The 13,673-nt window shown below is 44.4% G+C and overlaps 1 pseudogene; it reads right to left on the minus strand.

The window, feature by feature from the left end:
• Nucleotides 1–6,639: 6,639 nt before the first annotated feature.
• LOC121270181 lies at nt 6,640–13,077 on the minus strand (annotated as a pseudogene).
• Between the last annotated feature and the right edge of the window lie 596 nt (nt 13,078–13,673).

Raw genomic sequence — 13,673 nt, forward strand, 5'->3', positions numbered from 1 at the left:
ATTCTCTTCCCCAGTGAGCAGTGGAGGCTTGACATTGAACATATTCATGGCTAAACAGCCATGACATTAATAAGAAGGGAAGCAAACTTGATGGGCCGAATGGGTGCTCCTAACTCTGATGCTCTTATTTTTATGTTCTTCAGACAGCCACCCATACACGCTGCAGCATTTTGCCCATCCTCTAATCTGGGTCTGTCATTAGCTCTTGCGCACAAAGTAGGTGTAAAATCAATGACAGAATGATTTTCTCTCCTGGTCACTGGGACCCTGAAGCCCCGTTACGTCACCAATATGATCCCGCATGCGCACTGCTGCCGCTGAAGCAAGATGGGCCTGTTCGCGGGGAAACGCCCCGGAGCTGCAGACTCAGGACCAGTAAGGTTTTATTTGGGGCTTGACACCTACAGCGGGTTTTGCATTTCCCTACATCTCCCTCCCCAGCCGCGTTCCTCCCGCCAGCCCACCCGCTCTCGCCCATCGCCCAAATTCTTCTCCCGCATTCGCACGGCTCCGAGCAAAGTGAGACTGCGCATGCTCCGGATAAGTCTGCGCTGCGCCTGCGCACTAGTCTCCTGCGTAGGGAATAGAGCACATTCACACCCGCAGGGAAGCCTGGGTAACAGCAGCGCCTTTGTAATATCCAAACACAGAAAAAAATCATTTTGTTACGCAATTGAGATAAATTAATTTTAAAAATCCCTTGAATCTGTGCGCTGCTATGTTCGATTTTTAAAAGTGATTTAAACATCTGCTCTCCTGTGGAAACACCCTGAGATTTTAGAACGGTTCCCATTGGTTTTCCTCTCTCTATCACCTCTGAAGGTTCTCACTTTGCCTGGCTTAAATCCTACAGTCACTGGTTGCTCTATCTTTCCCTCGCTATCTCCCGATACTGAATATTCGCCGTTTTATAGAATGATACAGCACAGATGGAAACCATTCTGTCCACCTTGCCTGTGCTGGCTCTTTGAATGATAGAAACATAGCAAGTAGGAGCAGGAAAAGAGGCTGTACACTATAGGAAAGACTTTCCCTCATCCCTCGCAGCTAATAAGGACTCACCCATCCTACATGATTAGGTTTTCTATCACAAGGGTGACCTCAATTTGAATTGGGTCTCAGAAAATAATTAATTTTGTTTAGGGATCAAATAGGGAGCATGTTTCCCTTTAGAGCCCTTGGAGAATAAACACTGTGATTTTATCCAACTGGAATACGATGTGATCGTGCTCCTGGACTGTGTCCAGGCTGAAGTTCTGTTCCTGCCATATGATCCTCCCCCAAGGTTGTCCTTTCAGAGCTATTTACTATTGGTGGCTGAGTATGCATCCAGACCTGTGTGTCTCATATGTGTCCAAATTAATCCGGCCTTGCAAAATGAAAGGTCCCAATGGCCATATCCTATCTGAATGATGGCCCTGAGGAACATTGCAGATTTATGATACAGGCCCACTACCCACAGTAAAAGGAGGAGACCAGTATATCCTCGTAGCAAATGGAATATTTACCTAGTGGATTGAAGGATTCCCTTTCTGTAAAAATGATGCAGTCACTACAGCTAAAATCTTCTGGAAACAGATCTTTACCAGATAGGACTTTCTGAAAAGGATAGAGAATGATAATGGTTCGCATTTCACAGCAGAAGTAATGCAGAAGCTCTGTGATCTTATGGGTGTGGAACAACATTTCCACATCCCCGACCACCCAGAGTCCAGTGGGATGGTCGAGAGCTTTAATCACTCTATAGAAATGACACTGAAAAATCTGTCATGAATGGAGCTGATGATCTGGTCAAGGTCAATGACTGGGTCACTGCCTTGCCTGGTGTCTTAACCATTCACTCCCCTCCTGTTCAGTCCTGGTCACAGCCCATGATAGATCGGCCAATCCAGATTGTGAATCCTCCCGGGGTCCCACTCCTCATTGCTACTCGACAGGCTCTGGACCAGTTTCTCTAGAACCTCCAACAAACCTCAGCATTCTCCCTGCTAAAGGCAGTGGAGAAGATGGTGCTGCCCATCTCAACACCTCCAGGGAGAACTGCCCCACCCATTACTTTAATTATTCAATGTGAGATGAAGTTATGTTAAAAGCATTGTGAGAAGGGGTGGGATTGGGAAGCTAATTGGGAAAGTCCATTTGATGTTCTGGATAGATTGGGAAAAGCAAATCTTATATTAACAAATTGGAAACGAGAGAAGGGAACACAATATCTGAGTTACCATGAAGATCAGTGCAAACTGTACAAAATGAAAAGGTCAGATAACCAGATGGAGAATAAATACTGTGTTTAATTTTATCCAACAGGGACAAGATGTGAATGGCGATCGTGCTCCTGGACTGTGTCCCGGCTGAAGTTCTGTTCCTGCCTTATGGAGCTGCAGCCAGGTGATGTTAAGCACTCAGGTGGGAAAGACAAAAATCCAGAACAATAGTTTCAAAACAAAGCTGATTGATTTCATATTTACCCAGAATATTAAACTCCAGCCAAATTAGAGAGGCTATTACCATCAGAAACAAACACTGACTCTCAGGATGAACATGGTTCTGCCCTGGGTGTGATGAACAGCAGCAATGATAGCAGAAGCCAATCCCTGCAGTCACTTGTGAATGTGTTGGTGTCTCACCCGGTTGGATGTCTGAGTGGATCCCTTCCCACACCCACAGCAGGTGAATTCTATCCCGCACTGATTGTGACACTGACACTGTCAGCTCCTTTTACAGGATAGCAGTGAGAGATGATTTACAGACAGAAACCTCAAACCAAACATCACATCAAAATCTGACAGGGTCACTCACTTCATCAAGACCTGAATATCATCAGCGTTTAAATGTGGAAGGAGCAATGTTCTGCTTGTGGAAAAAGATCTTAAAAATAAGTGTGGTTGAAAAATCCTGAGACACACACACCTGAGTGAGAGTGTTCCAGTGAACTGACTGTGGAAAGAGAACCAGTTACACATCCTGAAAAAAACACCACACCATTCACAGTGTGGGGGTGCAGGGGGGGAAGCACAGGGGTAAACTGTACACGTGTTTGTTGTGTGTGAACAAGGCTTCATCTGATCATCCAACCTGGGGAGACACAAGGAAACCACACCACAGAGAAACAGTGGAAATGTTGGGACTGTGAGAAGGGATTCCAGACTCCATCTGTGATGGAAATTCATTGACACAATCACACTGGGGAGAGGTCATCCGAATACGGGATGGGATTCACTCCACTATCCCACCTCACTGCATACCAACATGTTCACTCAGGTAAAAGAGTTTTTAAATGTTCCAACTGTGAGAGGAGCTTTAAAAGCAAAATTAATCTGCTGACTCACCAGCGAGTTCACATTGGGGAGGGGCCATTCATCTGCCCTTAGTGTGGGAAGGGATTCACTCAACTAACCCACCTCACCTCACACCAACATGTTCACTCTGACACAAGGCTTTTTAAATGTTCCAACTGTGAGAAGAGCTATAAAGTCAAAATAGATCTGCTGACTCACCAGCGCATTCACACTACAGAGAGGCCATTTGCCTGCTCCAAGTGTGAGGGGGATTCACTCAGTCTTCCAGCCTGCTGACACACCAGTGAGTTCACACGAGGGAGAGGCCGCTCATCTGCTCCGTGTGCTGGAAGGGATTCTTTCATTCATCCACCCTGCAGACTCACCAACGAGTTCAGAAGGGACTTCAGGGTTTGGATTCTGCTCTTATTGAGGCTGTTAATCACACCAGAAGGGAACCATGTTCATTCTGACAGTTGGAATTTGTTTCACTTGATGTTAATAATCGCTGTTCTTGGGTTGGAGTTTAATATTATGGATATAGATTAAATAAATCAACTTTGTGTCAAACACACAGTGTTCAAGTCCTTGATTTCTCTCGGATAGGAGGAGACTGGTTGATGTCCTGTTACCGACTGTTCCATTTTTGGGCCTTTTCTCCTTTGTTAATGGAGACTTGTATTTATATAGCGCCTTTCACAACTTCAGGATGTCCCAAAGTGCTTTACAGTCAATGAAATTCTGTTGAAGTGTCGTCACTGTTGTAATGTAGGAAATGGAGTCACCAAATTGTGCACAGCAAGATCCCACTAATAGAAATGTGATTGTGACCAGATAATCTGTTCAGTGATGTTTGCTGAGGATAAATATGAAGCAGTACAACAGGGAGAACTCCCCTGCTTTTTGGAATAATATCATAGGAACTTTTACACCAACTGAGAGGGCAGATGGGGCCATAGTCGAAGGTCTTATCTGGAAGACGGGACCTCTGACAATGCAGTGCTCCCTCAGTACTGCATCAAAATATCAACCTAGATTTTCTGCTCTTGTTTCTGGATCTGGATTTAAACCCACAATCTCCTGACTCAGAGAAATGAATACAATCACTGAGCCACAACTAACACCTCATCATTACTCCAGATTATTTCAGTCCTCATACCTTCAGTTACTCTCATGGAGTGTAAGATTTTACTCTGGGAGTCACAGATTACCCAAAAATGGGGTTGAAGTCGTTGGTGATTTTTAAGCATTTTATTAAGAAGCAACAGATATGATACATCAGTTAAATTAGCAAAAAGGACATATGACCCATAACAGGTGAGAATGGTTTACTGCTCCCAGATAGGACAAATGGATAGTGAGAAGCAGGGGGGAATGCCGATCTCCATGGCTGGAATTGGCAGATAACTCGGAATGGTTTTCTGGTCCCGGATCAGGGGGATGCTGATCTCCGTGGATGAAGGTTAAAGTCTCCTCTGAATCGTTTTCTGATTCAAGATCTGATGAAGCTGATCTCCGTGGCTGGCGGTGGCAGCTTTTTTCTTTCCTCAGTCTTCTTGAGCCAAAGTGTTTGGCCAAATCCAGCATGGATCACTTTGAGAAGCTGTTTCTTGTCTGAAGTGATTTCCCTCTCAAAAGGGCATTCATGTACCTTATTTCTGGGTGGGGGGAGGGGGTTTGTCAATAACTTATTCAATTGTCCATTAGCAAGGGACAGATATTCAAGGTAATCCTTGCTATTTCCATCCAAAACCATGAAGTCATTTTGTGGCTCATTACTTGCTGGAACATCCTGTTTAATCTTTATTCATATGGTTCATGAGAAATCCCCCAACCTATCCAGTTTGTCTTGTTTCAGGGTCTGTGCTAGGGAAATATTGTTGGAAGAGATAACAGAGCTACACTGTCCTGTGTTTGTCAACCCAAGAAGCTTTCTTCAAAAGTGACACAGAGAGAGAGAGAGCAAGAGAGACAGAGAGAGCAAGAGAGAGAGAGAGCTATTCCTATAATCAATAAATGTCTTAAAAAATTATAAAGTTATTTGGCAATGTTTTCTTACACATTTCCCAACCTTGAGAAGAGAACATCCTTATTGAGTTTTCACTACTGCTTTCTGGCTAACCCAGCTAAACTACGAGCTTGTTCTCCAATTTCTTGATTACATACCATCGATAACATACTAAAGCTACTGGAACTATTGGACTCAGCAACACAAGCCCTTGAGCTGCCATCAAGAATACATGTAAAAACTTTCCGAGTAAAATGTGATAACTACTGACTTTGATTCATCCTCCCACTTGCAGATCATCTCACACAATTTGAAATTATTAGCATGTCGTAAATACATATGGTTCAATCAAAAGTTCATAGATGGATTTTAAAGATTCCCCAGCTCTCAGTTCACTTGCATCCACCTTGTGGATATTTTCTAAAACCAGATTGTAAATCCCTCTTCACTTTAATTTTACTCCTTCTGATAGATACCAGTGTGATTAATTCAATCCTGATTGTTTTAAAGTCAGTTTCCCCATAGAGTTTGTGTCAATACCTTGATGATTTAAAATGTTGTCTCATTCTCCTGCCCACATTAAGCACTTCAATGTTTTTATGTTGACAAGTAGCTGAGCATGTCTGGGAACCATTCTTTAGTGCAGCTTCACCAAGCATTTCTGCACTTTAGTTACTCCACAAATAGCAAATCACATCTGCACACTCATACCAGTATCCCAAAATAGTGCTACATTTGCCACCTGATATAAGCCAATCTTGACTTTCAGATAAGGTTACCAAAAGATTAGGGGAGTGTCGATCTGAAGATCTTTGCTTATGTCCCCCTGCATGGTTCAATACCTTAGGTGATGGCCAGGCTATCAGATGCAGTTTAGAGGCAAGGGTACAAACATCTCAAAGCAATCAATATACTAGCCTGATTTACACTTTCCTGGCCTTCACTTGAATTTAGCAGATACCAGATTAATGTATTCTATTGAACTATACCCAGGGTTAATCATTCCAATTCCCAGTTGGTGGTGTGATTTTTCTCTCTTATTCTAAGTGGGCTGTCACATTAATTGCCATTCTATCTCATTCAGGAGCCCTGGAGAACTTTATTGACCAATTCAATATTCTCATAATATGGTGTTTTTACATCAGTGACAGAAGTATTTGCAATCAGTTTGGAAATAACTCCCATATGTCCCATTCTCAAGCACTTTGTCTTTGAAAGATAACAAATGGGATAAAGTCAAATCTTTAAAAGGCAAAGTCTTTAGTTCAAATCATCACTATGTTGTCAGTGGAGGAGGTTAACTCTTATGCTTGTTTGCAGAAGGATTGGTGCTCAAATGTGTGCACAATTATGTCAACTTTACATAACTTTATTTTCAGATCAAAGACAAACCAAATACCATTTTTATCTTTGTTTTTCCAATTATTTTGGTATTTTCTCAGCTTTGACCAAACATGAGTGGGGTTTTTTTTGTCCTTTCTTCAAACACCTTTCCAAATGAGTGAAGAAAAATCACACAAAAAAATCAGCTTTCATAGGTAAACAAAAGCTTCAACATTCTTCAATCAAAGAATGAAAGAATGTGGACCTTCCCACAGCTGGTGAGCTCTGGGTCATAAGCTCAAGGCTGAAGCTTATCTTTACAGAATCAAACATTTCAAAACCTTTCACAATTATACAAGTAAATTGTAATTCACACTTAAAGATATACTTTCACTCAGTAATGATAATGTTTCACTTTTCTCCACACAGAAGCTGGCAGCATATTAGCTTTAATACACTTTGCTTGTTGCTGGCGTATGGAGAAGATCGTGTTCACTGTAGATCTGCCAGCACAAAAACCGCACTGTGCTTCTGGATACACTTGCTATGCAACTAGATGGAGTCTTTTAAATGTGACCCGAACAAAGGCCTTCCCCATGATGCTAAGGAGTGAGATGCCCCTGTAGTTCCAATCCCCTCTGTCACCTTTGTTTTTGTTTATTGCCATGATTTTTCCATCACACATGTCCTGTGCAATGGATCCTACCATCCAACAGAGAGAAGAGGTCATGAAGGTGTGGCAGTAGATGGGACTTTCCGTGCTTGAACAGTTCAGCTGGAATTCCATCCTTGCTGGTGCCTTCCCACTTGCTAAGCAATCAATGGACTTCGAGCTCAAATGATAAGATTCCTTGTCCAACTCAACCATGGGAGAGAGTCAAACAGAGACTTAGAGATGTCCGTTTCAGGGAGTACAGCTCACAGTAAGGCTCAACCCAGTGGGACATCTGTTTACTTCTGTCGGTGAGCACTTCATCATCTGCCAAATTCAGGGGTACAACTTTGGTGATGGTCGGACCAAGCGCCCTCTTGATCCCATCATGCATAGAACATAGATTTCTGTTGTCACAGGCAGTTTGGATCTCTTGATGAAGGCTGATCCAGTGTTTATTTGCACAGCATCGCCGTCTCTTTTACACAACTGTCTTGGTTACTTCAAAGTTATGCACTGCTCTAGCTGTTGTGTTTATTTTTGCACCAGGTAGGCTTTGCTTTTTGCTTCGATGACAGATGTCATCTCTGCTGAGTAGGTCTCAAAACAGTCTTTGTTGTGGGTTCCACCTTTACCAAATGTTGCTGCTGCTGTGTCAGAAATGATTGAACTAAGTGATTTCCAAGCTTCATCAATATCAATGTTGATTGATGAAGCTTTTATTGATGTGCCTGTAAAATGTTCTACTGTTTTTTTGATGTTCCTTATTAATTTAATTTCATAATGGAGGTTTCACTGTGAAAGTCAGTAAGTGTAAGTCAGGAAGAATTGTCAGCAAGGATTAATCAGCACTTTCTAATTACAGATGTTAATCAGTGAAATCTTTCAGATTATAGATTTTGCATCAAAGATCAAGTTAGGATTGAAGTAAAAGTTCATCATTTTATTGTAAACAAGTTCCTGGTCAGAGTTCTTGAATTAAGAGGAAGGATCAGTGGTGGCATTTTTAAAATATGACATTGCAGCTCCAAAAGTCAGTCACATCTCCAGAATATTAAACTCCTGCCAATTATAAGGATCGTTAACATCAGCAGAAATAAACCTGATATTGTCAGATAATTAATCCTGGACATGATTAACAGCAGCAATAATGACAGAATCCAACCCATGTAATCATTTATGAATTTGCCTGTGTCTCAGCAGGCTGGAGGACCTTGTGAATGCTTTCCCACATGAGGAGCAGGTGAAAGGTCTCTCTCCAGTGTGAGTGTGTTGGTGAGTCAGAAGGTTGGATGACTGCCTGAAACTCTTTCCACAGGTAGTGCAGCTGAATGGAATCTCCTCAGTGTGAATTCGGTGGTGTGACTGGAGGGTGAATAACCGAGCAAATCCCTTCCCACACACGGAGCAGGTGAACGGTCTCTCCCCAGTGTGAAGACGCTGGTGTCTCACCAGATCGAATGACTGAGAAAACTTCTTCCCACACACAGAGCAGGTGAACGGTTTCTCCCCAGTGTGAGTGCGTTTGTGCGCAGTGAAGGTGGATGACTGTCCAAAACTCTTTCCGCAGTGAGTGCAGCTGAATGGCTTCTCCTCAGTGTGAACTCATTGGTGTGTCCAAAGGCTGGATGACCGAGTGAATCCCTCCCCACACATGGAGCAGGTGAACGGTTTCTCCCCAGTGTGAGTGCGTTGGTGCGCAGTGAGGGTGGACGACTGCCCGAAACTCTTTCCGCAGTGAGTGCAGCTGAATGGCTTCTCCTCAATGTGAACTCGCTGGTGTGTCCAAAGGCTGGATGACCAAGTGAATCCCTCTCCACACACGGAGCAGGTGAACGGTTTCTCCCCAGTGTGAATTTGCTGGTGTGTTGTGAGGGTGGATGAACTGTTGAACATCTTCCCACAGTAAGTGCAGCTGAAGGGCCTCTCCTCAGTGTGAATTCTCTGATGTAACATCAGGTAGGTTGTCTTCGTAAATCCCTTTCCACACACGGAACAGATGAACGGCCTCTCCCCAGTGTGAATGCATCAACGGATTTCCAACAGGGATGAAGAATTGAATCCTTTACCACAATCCACACATTTCCAACAGAACACGTTATGGTTTCTCCCCATTGTGAATAGTGACATTTCTTCAAACTGTGTGATTGGTTACAGCTCTTTCCACAGTCAGTTCACTCAAACACTCTCACTTGGGTGTGTGTCTTGGTGCTTTTCCAGTCACACTGATGCTTAAAACCTTTTCCACAGACAGAACAGACAACATTTTTTCCTTCCAAATTCAAAGGTTGATGAATAATCAAGTGACTCAAAGCAAGACATTTGTTTTGAGTTTTGTGTCTACAAATTCTTCCTTTCTAATACCTGTAAAAAGAGTTCACAAAATTAATCATTGTAAGTACAGGATATAAATTCAGAATAGACGATTCCAGCTTTGATGGAACATTTTTCCTCCCTTGTACCCCCAAAGCTGTAAATCCCCATCCCACACACACTTTCTCCTCCTTGGGTTAAAATCTGAACCCAATGCACCGCACCATCTCCACCATTTTGTTCTTCCACTCCCAGTTTTCTCCCTCCCTCCACTATGGCTGGGTTCAGTTCTCCAGCCTCTCTGTGCAGAGTGAGAATAAATTCAAGAATCAATAATTTTCTCTCCTGGTCACTGGGACCCTGATGCCCCACCCATTCTGTTGTTTCAAACAAGATGGCCACATGTAAAGCAAAAAGCCCCAGAGCTGCACGTGGGATGTGTGCGTCACTGGCTAGGCCAGCATTTATTGCCCATTCCTAATTGCCCATAGTGTCAGGGAGAGCTGCATATTGTTCACTTTTACTAATGGCTGGAGACACCAATCCGTGAGAAGCAGGTTCTGCCACAAATGTCACATATGAAGTGCTTATCAGGTGTAGTTGTGGGTTATTGTTTTTGGTGTTGGCACTTGTTGCCAAGCCACTGTAGTGACCATCCTCCATCTTATGAACATACCTGAGCCAGCGAAGTCACCTCTGCTTGATGAGAGCCAGCATATTTTGGAGATTCGTCTTTGAGAGGACTGCCGCATTCCTGATTCCGTCCCTGAGACGCCTAGAATGTGCTGCAAACAGTGAAGGTGAAAGTTGTTGAGCTTCCTTTCCTGATCACCGTAAATGTCCATGTTTCACAGACAGGCAAGAAGGTGCTGAGGACACAGGCCTCAAGAAACCAGCATCTTGGTGCTGAGAGGCAGCTTGATGTTATTCCATGGACGATTTGTGAGTCGGCCATAGGTGGAGCTGCTTTCCCTACGCGTGTATCAAGTTCTGCATCAAGAGACAGATTAACTGTCACTGTGGACTCTAGGTCACAGAATTCACTGACCACTTCTAGAGGGGTATTATTTAGTGGGATCAAGGGCAGAGTTGTGATAACCTGTCCCATGACCAGTTTTCTTGATGCCTAGGGTAATGGAGAACCACGTACGGGCATGTGAGAGACAATCTATGAGACTTTGTAACAGAGAGGGAAGTGGTCATGAAGGTGTGGCAGGAGATGGGAATTTCTATGTTTGAGCAGTTCAGCTGAAATTCCACCCTTGCCGGTGCCTTTCTGCTTGCTAAGCGATCAATGGGCTTTTCGAGCTCAAGTGATGAGGGTTCCTTGTCCAACTCAACCGAAACAGAAAGCTGTGGGAAAGAGTCAAACAGAGACTGGGAGATGTCCATCTCACGAGGGTACAGCTCGCAGTCATGTTCAACCCAGTGGGACATCTGTTTACTTTTGTTGGTGAGTACTTCATCCCCTGCCGATTTCAGGGGGGCAACTTTGGTGATGGTCGGACCAAGCGTACACATAGATATTCACTGTCACAGGCAATTTGGATTTCTTGATGTGGGCTGATCCTGTGTTTTTATTTTGTGCATGAGGTGGGCTTTGCTTTTTGCTTCATTGACAGATGTCATCTCTGCTGAGTGAGTCTTAAACCGGCCTTTGTTGTGGGTTCCACCTTTACCAAATGTTGCTGCTGCTGTGTCAGAAATGATTGAACTTAGTGACTTCCAAGCTTCATCAATGTCAATCTTGATTGTTGAAGCTTTTATTGAAGTGCCGGCAAAATATTTTACTGTTTTGTTTAATATTCCTTGTTAATTTCATTTCATAATAGGTGTCACTGTGAAGAATATGTAAATCAGTAAGAGTTGTCAGCAAGGATTAATCAGAAGTTTCTAATTGGAGATATTAATCAGTGAAATCTTTCAGAAACTGAATTGTAGATTTTGCATCAAAGATCAATTTAGAATTGAAGTAAAAGTTTATAATTTTATTGCAAAAAAGTTCCTGTTTTCAGTTCTTGAATTAAGGGGAGAAATCACAGACAGCGCTTTTAAAAAGGGACACTGCAGCCCTGAAAATCAGCAACACATCCAGAGTATAAAATTTCTGCAAATACGGGTTAACGTCTGCAGAAACAAACCAAATATTGTCAGACTATCAATCCAGGACATGATTAACAGCAGAATCCAACCCCTGCAGACATTTACGAACTCGCTGATGTGACAGCAGGTTAGATGATTGAGTGAACCCCTTCCCACACACAGAGCAGGTGAATGGCTTCTCCCCAGCGTGAGCGCGCTGATGTGTCAGCAGGATGGAAGACTGAGTGAATCCCTTCCCACATTTAGAGCAGATGAATGGCCTCTCCCCAGTGTGAACTCGCTTGTGTGCAGTGAGATCAGATGAACACTTGAACCTCTTTGCACAGGAGGTGCAGCTGAATGGCCTTTCTCCAGTGTGAACTCGCTGATGTGTCAGTAAGGTGGATGACCGAGTGAATCCCTTTCCACAAATGGAGCAGATGAATGGCCTCTCCCCAGTGTGAACGCGCTGGTGTTCAATGAAGCTGGATGAACTCCTGAACCTCTGTCCACAGGAAGAGCAGCTGAATGGCTTCTCCTCAGTGTGAATTCGCTGGTGTGACCAAAGGCCAGATGCATGAGTGAATCCCTTCCCACACATGGAGCAGGTGAACGGCTTCTCCCCAGTGTGAAGTCGCTGGTGTGCAGTGAGGCTGGACGAACACCTGAACTGCTTTCCACAGGAAGGGCAGCTGAAAGGCCGCTCCTCAGTGTGAATCCGCTGATGTGACATGAGGCAGGTTGTCTGAGTAAAACCCTTCCCACACACAGAACAGGTGAACGGCTTCTCCCCAGTGTGACTGCGTCGATGGTTTTCCAGCTGGGATGGATAATAGAATCCCTTCCCACAGTCCTCACATTTCCATGGTTTCTCCAGGGAGTCAGTACCAATGTGACTGCGCCGATGGATTTCCAGCAGGGATGGATAACTAAATCCTTTACCACAATCTGCACATGTCCACGGTTTCTCCATAGTGCTGGTATCCTTTTCTGTCTCCAAGTTGGACGATCGTTTGAAGTCTTGACCCCAACAGAAAAGATGTAAGGTTTCTCCCCACTGTGAATGGTGTGATGCTTTTTCAGGCTGTGTAACTGGTTAAAGCTCTTTCCACAGTCAGTGCACAGGGACAAGCTCACTCGTGTGTGTATCTCGGTGCTTTCCCAGTCACACTAATATTTGAATTCATTTTCCACAGACAGAACAGACAAACATCTCTCCTTCCACATTCAAAGGCCCAGGATATTCAGGTCCTGATGAATCTTGACTCAGATTTTGACCTGATGTTTGATTTGATTTGGTTTTTCGTCTATCAATCCTGCTCTCAACTCCTGGAAAATGAGTTGAAAGAGTCCTCACTGATAAGCACAGGACAGAAATTCAGAACAGACAATTCTAGTTTCTGTGGAATATTATTTCCCCAAATCTGTCAAACCCAGTCTCTAACTCTCATGGGAAAGACCTGAACCCTGTCCAAGATGGCGGCCAGTTGCCTGGGTAACCCGGGCCTGTCACCCCGCCTCCCTGAACACCGCACACAAGATGGCGGCCAGTGAACCCCTCCCCTCCCCCCCGGGACTGTCACCGACGAGGAAACCACGACTACTCCCTCGCCAAGATGGCCGCCCATGCCGCCTCGCGCCATGAACAAGCCCCGCCTTCCTCACCCAACATGACGTCAAGTTGCCTGGGTAACCCTGGTTGTCACTGGGGAGGAAGCCCCGCCTCTCTGAACCGCACTGAACAACGCACGCCAGTGAACCCCCTCCCCCCCCAGGGCCTGTGTCCTCTTATTCGGGGCCTGGGGCCTACCCCAGAAGTTGATCCAGTTCCCAGTCCAGCCGTGGTTTCCATTCCTATCCTCCCGAACCGTCCGCTCTTCCTCATTCTGTCACCATGACTGACACTGAGCATGCTCAGAGCGCACATTCACACTGCACCTGCGCACTGGACTCCTATAGTCATTGATAGAGGACTTTCTGCAGCGCGGGGTGTTCTGGATATAGAAGCCGCCATAGG

Source organism: Carcharodon carcharias, chromosome 27 (assembly GCF_017639515.1).
Source record: "Carcharodon carcharias isolate sCarCar2 chromosome 27, sCarCar2.pri, whole genome shotgun sequence".
Taxonomy (NCBI): domain Eukaryota; kingdom Metazoa; phylum Chordata; class Chondrichthyes; order Lamniformes; family Lamnidae; genus Carcharodon; species Carcharodon carcharias.